Raw genomic sequence first — 14,922 nt, forward strand, 5'->3', positions numbered from 1 at the left:
TACTGGGGGCAGTTAGCTCAGGTAAAGAACTAATCACTAAGAGCCAGGTGGTGGAGGTGTAGTCATCCAGCCACTCTGGCTACAAACACTGAATATTTACTGTGAGCCTGCATTATGCTACAAGCGTAGTGAGGAACAAGGCCAACTGGTCTCTATCCTCTTGAGGTTTACTGTCCAAATGGGGACAGAAAGAGCAAGTGAATAAATAAGCACAATAATTACAAACTGTGATAAATGCAATGAAAGGAAACAGCTGGCAACACAGAGAATCACCCAGAAGGGCCCATGTAAGTAAGGAGGGAGTCAGGACTAGTTTCTCAGAAGAGAACATTTAAGCTGAGACTTGAAAGATGAAGAGAAGTCAGCCATTCCGAGTGTGGAGCATGGCCGGAAGCCAGCCACATACCCTCCACTCTTCTAGGGACAGGTCTGCAGCAGCTGCAATTACTCTTCACCCCTTGGGCTTCCCTTGTGGCTCTGCTGGCGAAGAATCTGCCTGCAACGCGGGAGACCTGGGTTCGATCCCTGGGTTGGAAAGATCCCCTGGCGAAGGGAAAGGCTACCCACTCCATTTTTTCTGGCCTAGAGAATTCCATGGACTATGGGGTCACAAAGAGTCGGACACGACTGAGTGACTTTCACTTTCACTTTCACCTGCCCAGGTACACAGGAGGCAAGAAGGACAAGGCTTGCCATTCCAGTGGCGTTTTCAGCTGCCTTTGAGTCTCAGGTTCAAACAATTTCAAGGGAAAGAGAAGCGGCCCTCCTCCCTTCCTCTTAGGTCCCAGTTTCTGTCTAAATCCCCCCTATCTGTTAAGTGAAGCTTGAAATGTCTTCAACATGTGAACAACAGTTAAACCCAAGTTAAACAAAAAGAGGAAAAAAAAGGCTTTAAAAATGCAAATGAGTGGGAGAATTAAAACATTAGTGTAACTGTGTAAAGTAATCAGCTGTTTTGCTGAACTGGTTTGATTAGAAAGCTATAAAGGATAGGGATCTTCGAGGCCAGAAGAAAGACCAAGGGTGATGTGGGGTGATGCGGCACCATAGTCAATGTCACCTGCCTCATCCGTTTGTCCACGGTCTGTGCAACAGTTCATCATGTTCCAAAATCATGTCCTGCTGCTCTATGACTCTCTCCAGGATGCTGGCACGAGAAGGGCAAGGCTGGGAACCATCTGCCTGAGTTGAGTGCTGCGAGTGGACGGGCTCATAGGAACAGTCAGGAGAGGGAGGAGAAGGCGGAGGGCAGAGCTGGGGCATTGATCTGGGCAGGAGAGGAAGCAGGAGACAGAGAAATCCAGACTCAAGAGCCCACAGAGCCAGAGAAAAATGTTGTATCATAGCAACTGAGGGAAGTGTTTAAAGAAAGGAAGTGGCCAATTATGTCAATACAGAGGGACTGCATCTCAAAATGTATCTGTCACTGGGAACACCCACCTCAGAACCATGTGGGGTGGGTGTGTGTCGGGGGGTGTTATTGCAAATTCAGATTCCTAGGCCTCAGCCATACCTGGTTTGGAACCTCTGTCACTGGAGCTAGTAATTGTCATTTTTTTAGGTGCTCAGAGATTCTGATGTATTTTCCAGGGTCATGTTTAAGCACGTCGGATGTTGGAATTAGAGCTGGGTCTGATTCTGGTTCTTTCGCTTAAACTGTTGGGCAAATTATTTAACTTCTGTGAGCTGTAACTTTTTAAAATCTCTAATAATACCTTCTACATAGAATTGATATAAGGATAATCTTCACATGAGATTATATACCTGTATATACATATGTGTATATATATATGTGTGTGTGTATATATATATATATATATATATAGATAGATAGATAGATAGATAGATAGATATAGATGCAGTGCTTAGTACAATGCCTGGAACACAGGTGGAAGTTAATGAACGTTAACTGCTACTATTACTTAATAAAGAAAGGTCACTTGATTTGGGAAGAAGGGTAATTTTTAAATTTCCAGATAGCTTCTGTAGAGCAGCTTGGGAAATTTCTGGGAATTAGAAAGGAAATATACAGATAAGAAGTAGAAGCAATGAATGAAGATCAAGTTCAAGCTCAGGAAAAATTTGCAACAGGAGGAAAGACATCTGGGCTGCTAGTTAGAACTGGGTAATGGTAAGAGAAAGGTATTACTAAAATAGCAGTGATGGGAGGGTTCTTAAAGGATGGAGTAAGGGAAGTTTCAATGGTGCAGATTGAAAGCACTAGAAGAAAACAGATTGAGAGTAGGAGCTAGTCCGGGAGAAGATGGGAAGATGGTTCAGAGAGCAGGTAGATGGTGGGGTGGGGTGGGAGGCAGGGAATACAAGTTAGGGAAACTAACCCATTTCCCCTGAAACATGAGGAAAGAATCCAAGCAGGAGTTTACTGAGTGTGGACCATGGTCCAGCAGCATCAGGACCACCACAGTGTATTAGAAATGCAACTTTCCCTCTCCCTCCACACAGACCTATTGTGTCAGAAACTCAGGGGGAGGGGGGCAGCAATCTGTGTCTTTATAAGTCTTCTAGGCAATTCAGTGCACCTGGAGTTTGAGAACCACTGAATCAGGGAATAGCTGAAAAGTCAGAGATGTCCGAGACAGAACTTAGGCAAGACCACTTGCTGAGCGGTAAGGGTGGCGGGGGGAGTAAGTGGAGGTGAAGGCACAGAGAAGGAGGTCTGGGACATCTGATGTAGGTGAATGCACAAGAGTCAGACATACACACAAGGACTGCAGAACTACAAGACGCCACAAAGAAGCTTATGTTTTACAATGACAATGCATCTGAGTGGACTAGGAAAATAAGGCAAAGTATTCAAAAATCAGGACATATGGACAGAGGAGCCTGGCAGGCTACAGTCCATAGGGTTGCAAAGAGTTGGGCACGACCGAAGCACACACGCACGCACATACTGAGATATTTATGATATTGAAAGACTAAGCATTTAATTGCCCAACAATAATAGGGGAAAAGTTAGCAGGATCCCAAGGCATTCATTAACACCTTGTGAAGACTATGAGACAAGGGGAGAAAAGATCTATGATACCATGCTGAATGGCTGCACGACGACAATTATGTTTGAAAACAGGCACTCTTGGGGGAATGACTGGAAGTTTTAAATCCACAGATTATCAAAGGCCACTGAGGCCATGGCTATGGCTATCAGACTTGCCCTCATGGAAAGGAGGGGCTGTTGTTGTTAGATGTAGGTACCCGTGAGGGGTATCTGGATTAGCTGGGCTTTAATCTGGAAATTGACTGCTGTGAGTTAATGTAGGGGACCACAAGCAGCTTTCTGGCGGTGGCAGCGGCACAGAGCCAGAGCAGACAGGATGGAAACATTTGGGCTTATTCAGAGCTCCTGAGACCACAGACTTGTTTGGAGCAGAGAAATGCTATGGAGAATACCAGAAGATGGCCTTGAAAACCAGCATGATGACATCTCCCAAACCAAAACCTGGGACCCAAGACCTGCCAAGATTATAGATGCCCCTAGGACTGTGGGCCAACATATTAGAATCTGGGCACTCCAAGGCAGTGTGAGACCAGGGCCGTCATGTTAGATCAACAGTTCCAAGAGTTCATTTACAGTTGGAGACCTCAGTCCCCAGTCATCTTAGAGATAAGGAAAATAAAGGCAAGGGAAGTTTAACATTTTGTGAAAAGTCAGGGCTTCCCTGGTGGCTCAGTGGTAAAGAATTCACCTACCAATGCAGAAGACACAGGTTTGATCCCTGGGTCAGGAAGATTCCCTGGAGAAGGAAATGGCAACCCACTCCAGTATTCTTGCCTGGGAAATCCCATGGACAGAGGAGCCTGGTGGGCTGTAGTCTATAGGGTCACAAGAGAGTTGGACACAACTTAGAGATTAAACCACAACAATAATTGCACAGCTTTAATGCTGCAAAGGCTAAGGCGAGGTAACCTGTTTTAATAATACCATGCTTCCTGGATGAAGGATCCAGAACCCCAGGCTAAGATGAGATGCTACAGGTAACAGGGACTCGTAATAAATCACCATACAGGGTGAGTGGAGTGTTTGAGGGAGGACAGTGATGTGTGAACTGGACAGGAAGAGTCTGAAGGGAGAGGGTTGTTGGGGGGCCGGCAGCAACCTCTGTGCGTGGGGCCGATTAGGGCCTGGGCCCAATTCCTGGCTGTGAAATGAAACAGGAGAGAACCACGGAGAGATGTGCCGTCCCCCATGCCACACTTTCCTCAGTTTCCTTCTGTCTGCTCCTCAGAACTCACTTCATTGCCTTCAAGGCTTATCTGTGGACCTCACTCAGCACAGACTTCGGCCAGCGTGTCGGTCTTTTAGACATGTTTATGCTCGGCCATGCTCTACACTCTTCAGGGCCAGTGCTATACCCATTGGAAACTAACCACGTCCCCTGTAAACAGTGAGTGGCTCTGAATTTAACGGCTTTCTACAAATGATGTGGCATTTAAATAGGAAGCTGAGAGGCCGAGGTGTCTCACCCAAATACCACTCTTTCTGTCTCAATTCCAGCACCTCTGATACACCCTCAGGCCTCCAGTATCCTTTGCTCCCATCAGCATGGGGTGGGAGGCATCACATGTAGACCATTTAGACTGAAAGGGACCTTGGGGGTCACCTGGGCTAAGCCCCCAGGGACCTGGGAATACAGGTGAGCCAGGTGGAAACAAGACCGGAACCCAGGGGTCCTGATGCCCTCCCTGAACTACGGCTTTTCTCTCCTCTTTCATTCCTACTTCCTGAAACACAATCTGAAATAAAGTTCCAAAAATTAAAAAAAATTTCAGTTCAAAATTGTACTATATATCTTTCTGTATATATACACACACACAAATACATGTGTCTGCGTGCATGCTAAGTCACTTTAGTCATGTCTGACTCTTTGTGACCCTATAAACTAGGAGTAACCCGCCAGGATCCTCTGTCCATGGGATTCTCCAGGCAAGAATACTGGAGGAGGTTGCCATGCCCTCCTCCAGGGGATCTTCCTGACCCGTGTTTCCTGCATCTCCTGCATTGGCAGGCAGGTCCTTTATCACTAGCGCCACCTGGGAAGCCTCCAAAGTAAGGAGGTAAAGTCGCTCAGTTGTGTCCAACTCTTTGCGACCCCATGGACTATAGCCTACCAGGCTCCTCTGTCCATGGGATTTTCCAGTCAAGAGTACTGGAGTGGGTTGCCATTTCCTTCTCCAGGGGATCTTCCCGACCCAGGGATCAAACCCAGCTCCAGCATTGCAGATAGACTCTTTACCGTCTGAGCCACCAGGAAGCCTCCAAGTGTGCCGGGAGCCGTTATGGGAGGTCCCACCCGTGACGAGGTCATGAAGAAAATACCGGGCAGGCAAGGGTGTCCGGGTCCCCATCCATGACGAGGTCACGAGGAAAAAACCTGACAGGCAAGGCCGTCTAGGATAAGGGACCCTCCAGGTTGGCCTCGGCCTCTACCCCACCCTGTATCCTCCCCCCTTTCCTGCTGTTGTTCTTGTTTGCCCTGCTGCGGATTCTTGTGTTGCCTGCCGAGAGCTCTCCTGCTCCTCTTTCACTGAATGAGGACCAACTTAAAACCCTAATTAATAAATCTCCTGGACGCTGGTACCCTATGAAGGGGCCAGGGATGAAGAAAATGCTTCAATTCAAACCCTTTTGCTGGCATTCTGACTTGTTTGATAAATATGTGCTCTCATTGCAAAAAATGCTCTTGATTGTTCTAAACATCCTAAGCACAGTATGCTAACAAAAGAAACTATTAAGCATAGGTCCCTCCGCAGGGTGAGAAAAGCTCCACAAATATGATAGCCACAAATGTGCCTACTAGAAAATACTTTAGATAGAGATTAGCTGGCGACTTCTTGCAGGTAGTTAACTTTTAGACTAAGAGCCTGTTTTGTAGCATATCTGCTGTTTTTGCAGTCCTTCGCATTTCTGTTCTGTAAAAATGTAATCCTATCTAGTTCCCATAGAGATGACGCTTATTAGAAAGAAAATAGATTAATTATAAGAAAAACAGGGTCGGCTACTGAAGTTGCTTAAGTCACACCCGGTGCAAGCCATAAAATGTTAACAGGCCTGAAGGCCAAATGATAAGAAAGACTCTTGTGAACGAAAAGTATGTGGGTGACATCCAGTTTCTGTTGAAGGTCAAGTTGCTGTAATGTTTTGAGATGATCTGTGTGTAAGCAATATGCACTTCCCCCAAAGATGTTGTTAAGGGTAGAAAGGGGCCGTGCAAAAATAAACTTCAGACTTAGCCCCGAGCTTTGTCTCACTCTCTCTCTCATTTGCCGACACCGTTCATCCTGAGGGTTCCCCTGGATCCTGCTGGGGCTGGACCCCGGCACAAGTGATCTCTTAATCTAGTGCTATTTTGTGCGCTAAATGGCTGTAGTCGCGATAGACTCTTTGTGACACCTGGACTGTAGCCTGCCAGGCATATCTGTCCATGGAATTCTCCAGGCAAGAATATTGGAGTAGGTCACCATGCTCACCCCCAGGGGATCTTCCTGACCCAGGGATCAAAATTGTGTCTCTTATGTCTCTTGCATTGGCAGGTGGGTTCTTGACCACTAGCACCACTTGGGAAGCCATGTATATATATATATATATTCACACACAGATTAGAATCAATAGAAGGAGATAAAGGGTAAAGGTCAGGTAAATGCATAGAAATCAAATATCACCTTAAATACAGTAATCGAACCACATCCATTAAGTTAAATTACCTTAAGGCGCATGAATGAAGACCTTTTTCCTTTATGCTATATCTGCCGTCAGAAGTGATAGATCCCTGTGCTTTTCTTAATTGTATTGCTGTTCCTCCCCTCAGAGCTGCATTGTGTTGCTCCTTGTTCTTGTCTCGCTTCTCTTAGGGACCAAAACTGCTGAAAGGAAAAGACCTTAGAGTATTTATCTTTGCATGCCTCATGGTTCTTGGCATTGTTTGGGGCAACAATTGTTTGTTCTTCATAAGGTTCTGACACAGTGCTCACTTTTCATAAATATTTTTTCTAATTTATTATTTAGTGTGGTTGTGCTTGGTCTTTGTTGCTGCGAGAGCTTTTCTCAAGTTGTGGCGAGCAGGGGCTAGTTTCGGTGCATGGGCTTCTCATTGAGGTGGCTTCATGTATTGCAGAACCCAGGCTCTAGGGCATACAGGCTTCAGCACCGGCAGCATGTGGGCTCAGCAGTTGCGGCTCAAGGGCTCTAGGGCACAGGCTCAGTAGTTGTGGCGCACAGTCATAGTTGCATGTGGGATCTTCCCGGACCAGGGATCAAACCCATGTCTCTTGCATTGGCAAGTGGATTCTTTCCCACTCAGTCTCCAGGGAGGCCCTTTCATAAACATTTGTGGAATGACAGGGCATCAACTAACTTGCATCTAATATTTTTGCAGTATTTCCCTTCATCACCTAAAGAAGAAAAGTCCAATAGTAAAAGGGGTGTGCCACCTCAACTGGTGAATTTAACAACCTACTTTTGAAAAGAAAACACCTAAGGAAGCTATGGGCTCAGACCTACAATTCTGAAATCTAAGTCACACAGATGAGTCTGAAAGGTTGAGTCAAGTCTTGGGAAACAAATTAAAAATTCAACCCATGGCAATTTGGGCAGAATCAAATAACACGTTAACTTGCCCAATCTCTCTTTCCATAATCCACGAGTCATTTTGAGGCAAAAACAAAACAAACAAAAACACCTCAGGATTGTGTTCACTTAGAATATTTGTCAGAAAACTGCCTGTACATGTAAGAGAGGCAGAGCAGTCCCTAGACTCTTCTCAGATGCTTCAGCTAAAAAGTAAAGTAAGCACCAGTGCCAATAATTGGAAATGAGGAGAAAAATTATGCCAAATACTTGGCACCAGCTGCAGCAATTAAGTAAGCACCTGCTTTATGCTTCATCTGCTGTCACTCCCTCCCTGCTTTATTTAGGCTGGATTCTGGATTTTTTTAGAATAAATGCACCTCATTGCACAAGCACACAAACCTCTTTTTTCCTTCTTCTTTTTCTTTCTTTCTTTCTTTTTGGCTGTCACTAACTGGGGCAAACTGGAAGGAAGATCCCAACAAGGACAGGGTAGTAAAGACACTTAAATTTCTAAAATCTAGGGGGCATATGTAACCAGGGCAATCAGCTCTGGTAGGTGAGGACCAATGTGCATTGCTGTACCGATCACACCCTCCCAGGGAGACCCTGTAAATGAAAATGTGGATTCGATTTCTGAAAGCAAGATTTCTATTGGCTTCATCCTGAACCTTAGCTATGGCAACCAAAGCAAGCTGCTCTGCAGAGATTTAGGCTAAAAAAAAAAAAGATGCCATCAAATAGTTCTCGACCATTATCAGTACAGGATAGCATGAGCATCAGTTGACATGTGAACGAGATGACAGTGCTTTGAAAAGTTGAAAGGATTATGCAAATGTGAAGTAGGTATTAATATTAAAGAAATTTATTGAACGCCATCAAATAGAAACTAGACAGTAAGTGTATTCATCCCCTGGAGGTGATTTAGCACTTTCAGAGCCCTGAGTGAACATTTCCTTGTTCCCTTTTATCCTGTCTGAAAACGCTGGCTAATGATGCCACATCAGAGGCAACTGAGAGGCTTACATGAGACTAAATGAGATAATGCATGTGAAGCACCTTGTTCCATGCCACTTTCATAAAAGACACTTAATAAACATGAACTGATCTCAAGGGGAAAAATCAAGCACATTATCCTGAGAAGTCTTTGTACTATCAGCCCACCAATAGATGCTTCACATTAAATTACAGGTTTCCGAGACAGAAAAATAGAAAGGTCATCCTCAACAGTACATAATCAGTGAAGCTGACTGCTTCTCACATGTGAAAAATAGATGTGAAACAAAGATAGCCATCCCTCCATTTGTAGGTTTCAAAGCAGCAATTTCCTTCTTTCCGTACTGATTTCTGCTGTTCTGTTCAGGGAGAAATGTTAAACTGCTTTTGAATTCCCTCTAACACAGCCAGATACCCACAAAGGAGAGATTCTGAGACCGGAATAAGAAGAACAAGAGCTCCAGGAGAACAGAGTCCAAAGTGCTTAACCTATTAACTGTTAATTAGTTAATGTTGCCTGGCAGGAGAAGAAACCAGAAAGTCGGGTCAGCGTACCAAGGGGCTCTGCTGTCTGCACTGCTTTACATTAATGCAGAGGAAGTAAAGGTCAGTTGTCTAGAGCGAGCATCTGTTCTTTTTGGATATTGATACAACACCAAAACAGACAACTACTGACATCCCTAAGAGATGCTTAGGGAGCGTCGAGAGATGGTGCCTCTTTCTCTGGGTCCATGCCCACCCTTGCAACCTCTGCACCAAACAGACCTGTGCTTCTGGTGTTACAGCACGCATGTGATACAGAGCTTTCAGTTTACACACACTCATACACACAGAGCAACCTTGTCCCTAAGGCATGTCCACAGTACCTGGTGATTGGATCAGCAGGACCAGCATCAGCTTTATACTTTTTCCAGAACGCTTTCCTGAGTCTCTTCTCCCTGGAGAGACTAAAATCTCCAAGCTTGAGTTCAAGGAGATAACATTGGAACAGAACCCCAAGGATGGGGAGGAGGAAGTGGAGATGGACATACTAGGAAAACAAATAGTATCACTAAAGACAGACTAGGTTTGTGTCCCCAGGTTTCTGCCATGTTGAATGCACAGGTCTCAAAAAACAATGGCAAGGGAAAGGTGAATAAAATAAAAATGGGGTCAGGGAAGAGGGTTATGGGTACACATAGGGAGGGGCTGATGGAGTGTCAGAACCCGGGGCAGGGGTGTGTCCTTCCTTGGGCATCACATCTTATCCAACTCATAGTCCTCCACAGGGAAGTCTCCTTCTGTCACAATGAATGCTTGACAAAGATGCCATACTTGGCCTGCCATTCAAAGTATTATTTCCCATTCTGTCATCATTTTCCTCTAGTGGCTCCTCATGGTGGACACCAATCCAGCAGCCCGCCCTGAAATCTGTGAGTCCAACAGACATGATGATTCCCCAATGAGGGGGCTGCCCAGGCATCTACCCCTCACATTGCTGCCCATTAGCACATCACCAGCCTGAGCCTTCTCCTCAGTGAGACACTGGGTAATCTCAGCCTCAAGCAACCATCATTCAGCTGGACATTTCATGAAGCAAACTTCATTCAACTAAGAAATTTCCATGGAATTTATTCAGGAGCAGGGAGCTGGGGATGTCATAGAAAGGCAAGGCCATTTTGGGTGGGTCTAAAATTGATGAACATAGGGGAATACAGAGGGGTCAACATTTTTAAAAGTAGCCATTCTTTCTTTGGGATATAAAGATACCCTGGAAAGATGCCATTTGTACCACATTTTAGACTTGGGGCAAGAAATCAAAACTTATCACCACCACTTCTGTGGTCTTGCAGAGCAGCAGTCATGTTCTTGGGATCTACCAAGGATGTATCATACCAAGAACTTATCCAGGTTCTACCACTCACTTGCTATGTGCTATTAGGCAAGTTACTTCACTTGTCCAAAACTCAATTTCATCTGTAAAATGGGAGCAATGAATTGTTACAGAAGAGACTATGTGTTCACCAAGCCTTGTTTCCTTTTCCTCTTGGTTGGATGCCTAGGGGACATTTCCCAGCCTCCCTTGCAGTTAGGTAGGGCCATCTGACTGAGCTCTGGTTGATAGAATGCAGGCAGAAGTGGTACATTCTACATCCAGGCCTTGACTGTAAGAACCTTCCCATGGGACCCTCCCCTTGTACACCCTCTCCCTCTCTCCTCACCTGCTGGAGGATACAGAACTCCACGTGCAAGTGAGCACATGATGCAACAAAGTGATGGCAGCACATATACTAACACGGGAATGATACAGAGAAGATGAGCGTGGCCCTGCACAATGATGGTATGTAAATCCAGGAAACATTCCATATTTTTAAGAATACAATTTGCTTTCTTGAAGACTGTTCTTTCCTTTTTTTCTTATATAAAAACTGATTAAAAAAACCCCCATCTTGATCGAAATGCATCTGTCTAAAGAGATCTGCTAATATTTGCTTTTTAAAAGCTGTGCTCTATTTATTTAGGGGGGAAGTGAAGCCAGTAACTGAACTATATGTAAAAATAAAATTTTAGACCTGCGGATTGGGAATTATTTTCAAAAATTAGCTATCAATCTGGTATCAGAAAATGGTGGTTTTTCTCTCAGTATGTTGTTGCTGTTCAGTTGCCAGGTTGTGTCCGACTTTTTGTGACTCCATGGACTGCAGCACACCAGGCTTCTTTGTCCTTCACCATCTCTCTGAGTTTGTTCAAATTCAGGTCCATTGAGTCAGCCATGCTATCTAACCATGTCATCCTCTGCTGCCCTCTTCTCCTTTTGCCGTCTCTTAGTACATAAGTAAATAAGACGCAAAGTAAGAATGTAAGCAGTTGTGATTCATTACAAGCAGTTGGAGATAACTAAATCCTAGGGATAATCATTTGTATCCTATTCCAAAGTCTTATTTTATAGTTTGAAAAGCACTTTGCACACAGTTCTTGTATATACAAGTAAAGATGTAATTATAGGATGTAGTGTTACTGCTTTGTTTAACAAGAACCTCATTTAAAATTTAAGATCGACAGCTATGGTATTTTTTTAATGATTTATTTCTTTTCTGTTTCTTTACTATAAAGCTAAGTTAAAAATAAGAGGTTAACGAGGTAAAAAAAGGACTCCAAGGTCCTGGGGAGGATGAGGACAAGAGTTACCAATTTGCCTTTATCTTATTAAGTCACTGAGATTTGGAGATTATTTGCTGTGGCAGTTAGCCTACCCTGACTAATAGGGCAATTGTGAGGATCAAACTAGATAATTTATTTATAAGCACAGTGTCAGGAACATAGTAATGTTTAGCAAGTAACAGCTATTTATTATTGTGTGATATCAGTCCCACTTTAGGTACATAGACTTTTCCTTTCCCATCTTTCTGATGGTACTTTTTCCCTTTCATCCAGTGACCAAGGCATCTCTAGATGTCCATCTCTGCTTTTTTTGTCTTTAAGCCTGATCGCAGTGTTAATGGGCTGCTTCTCTCTGGACCTTGCTCTACTAATAGCATTCCCTTATAAAAAATATGGGGATAAAGGGGATGCTTCTATTGACATGATGATGGTTCTGAAATGAGTCAGAAGTACAAGGCAGTCCAGTTGGCACCATTCATCACAGCTCCATTTTTGCTTTCCCTGTCTTCCTGTACGAAGGCTACAGGGCTGAGAGTTAAATTTGTTTGAGAACTGACTCGGATGAGCAGCACAATCTGCTCCACTGGAGGAAACATTTCATAAAAACTGCTCCTGTCGAGTTTTCATGAAACTTCCAAATTTCAATTAGAAACTGGAGAATCAGATGGGTGCAAAAGAAATTTAAGGTAATGAAGAAGAAAGTGCTCATACACTAAAGTTAAAACCAATAACCATATGACTAAGCGGCCACCTATTATAATTAGCATGATTTGAGGAGTTCTAGGGGCTCCTCCTGTGATCCCCAAACATTTCTGTTGCATGTTGGCAATGCTTGAAAGCTGTTCATAGCAACCCTTCACAATCACACATCACTTTATGTGATCTCTCTTATCACACAATTCTCTTGCAAGGTAGGTTTATAAAAATGAACCTCAAGACTCTGTGAAATCATCTGTACAAGATTATACAGGTGGTAAAGGGCAAAGCAAAGACTTATCATGTGTCCTGGCTTCAGGACTCTTTCCACAACACCATGATTGCCTCTGCCATTATTAACACTTCATTTTTTGGATTAAATACATCTCCTAAGAAATTGACCATTCAAATGAAACCTTACCTGAATCTCAGCGTATAAATGGAGTTGTTCTGGCTGAAGGGTGTTTATGGGGAGGAGAAGCAGGGAGAGGCAGAGTTTAGAGAAGTCCATGATAAGCCTAAGAACTACAGTCCAAAATCTACTAGGTTAAAGCTCTATCGCCTATTTCTAAACAATTGGTCTTGGAAGAATCTCTTGCTATCATTCATACTTTGTATCCTATCAGACATTTCCTACCATCTGAAACAAAGAGCTGGAATAATAAATTCAGATTAAAGGGCTCTGTCAGTCAGTTATGACAAGGCAGGAAGGTGAGAAGGAGTAAATAAAAGGTGAAAACCAACCTGACATTTGGCTTCAGGTTTGTTCTGCCCAATGAGGGAATCAAATTCTTCTGTAACTAACAGATTAGTGTGCTTCTTGAACCTTTGGGCTTTAAAACTGCTAATATGGAAACAGATAAAACCTATAAATAAAAAAGCAAATTACAATCCAAGAAGGCCTTATATACCTTAAAGTATGATCTTTATATTCTAGAAATACTAGAATTCTTTGTACTTGTCAAAGTATACTCTTCTATAAGTCAAAAATATGACTCTTAAACATAGAATGAACACATGTTGGAGATTTACTAAATTCACTAGTGAAGGGTAGTAAAACTGATTCCAAAAAGAATGAGAGGAATTGCAATTATATAGCATTGAAGAAAGACTGTTGACATAAGATGGTTGGATTAGATACAAAATTGCTTGCCCTACAAGCAATAGAACCATAATTTGAGGATTATCCTTTCTACCTTTCAGAATTCATTTATATCTCTGCTGGGTACAACTTTATAGATTCTGTTGTAACTTCAAAGTGGCCTTTGGCTAATGGTAAACAGAAACTCAAGCAAAGGTCCACTCTTCAGCCTAGATCATTCAATAATTCTTGGTAGGCCTGGCAGAGTGTTTCATTCTGACACTGAGAAGACAGACTGCCCTCCCTTTGCCTTCTTTCCAAGTTTTGAGTCCTAGTGGCTCAAGTTGGGCTCAAGTAGGTCAAGCAGGGATGGGAAGAATTAGGAGATTCGGGCTGACACATATACACTATTGATACTAAGTATAAAATAGATAGTATCTATAGGGCTTCCTGGGTAGCTCAAATGGTAAACAATCTGTGGGCCATGCAGGAGACCCTGGTTCGATCCCTGGGTCAGGAAGATCCCCTGGAGAAATGCACGGCAACCCGCTCCAGTATTCTTACCTGGAGAATGCCATGGACAGAGGAGCCTGGTGGTCTACAGTCCATGGGGTCACAAAGAGTCGGACATGACCAAGCAACTAACACACACACATAAAATAGATGCCTAATAAGAACCTACTGTGTAGTCCAGGGAACTCTACTCAATGTACTGTGATGGCTTGAAGGGGAAGGGAGCCCCAAATGGAGGGGATGTATGTATATGTGTGGCTGATTCATTTTGCTGTAGAGTAGAAACTAACACAACAGTGTAAAGCAACTATACTCCAATAAAAATTAATTTAAAAAAATAAAAAACAAAGAGTTCCGTCATTCCCTTCTCATTTTCTGGGGTCAAATTCCAACCTTCTTGGGTCATCATTTCTACTGAAACAAATGAGTATAATATAGGCCACAAGTCACAGGCAGCAATGTAAAGCTCTTAGTTCTTCCAGAATGAGAGTATAAAGCCAAGTAAAACTGAGCCTTTCAAAAGGGATAAGACAAAACCAACAAGTCTGAAATCCAACATCATGAAGTTTAAGTTTCCAGCATGAGCAGCTGAGTTACATGCTTTTTCTCTTAATTTCAGAATCATAAAGCAAAACAAACAAAAAAAGCAGTCAATCGTCTTGAAAGAATGAAGGAGTGTCTCTTTTAAGAAAAAAAATAACTACTAATAAGTATTTGGGGAATAATTCAGGTATAAAGTAGAAGAAGAAGGAAGAAGAATAATCATATTTTCAACTTTACATTCTAATAAACAAGTCCCTTTTTGGGCAAAACCTCTCAGACTCACTGCCTTCTGGCCCAATTATATTCACCTTGCCTGAAACATAGAATTAGGCTTGTTTCATGTCCTAACATCCTTTTTTTTTTTAAAGCC

The 14,922-nt window shown here is 43.2% G+C and overlaps 1 pseudogene; it reads left to right on the forward strand.

Moving 5' to 3' along the window:
* Nucleotides 1-10,830: 10,830 nt before the first annotated feature.
* LOC122709727 lies at nucleotides 10,831-10,930 on the forward strand (annotated as a pseudogene).
* The last annotated feature ends 3,992 nt before the right edge of the window (nucleotides 10,931-14,922 follow it).

Source organism: Cervus elaphus, chromosome 15 (assembly GCF_910594005.1).
Source record: "Cervus elaphus chromosome 15, mCerEla1.1, whole genome shotgun sequence".
Lineage (NCBI taxonomy): Eukaryota > Metazoa > Chordata > Mammalia > Artiodactyla > Cervidae > Cervus > Cervus elaphus.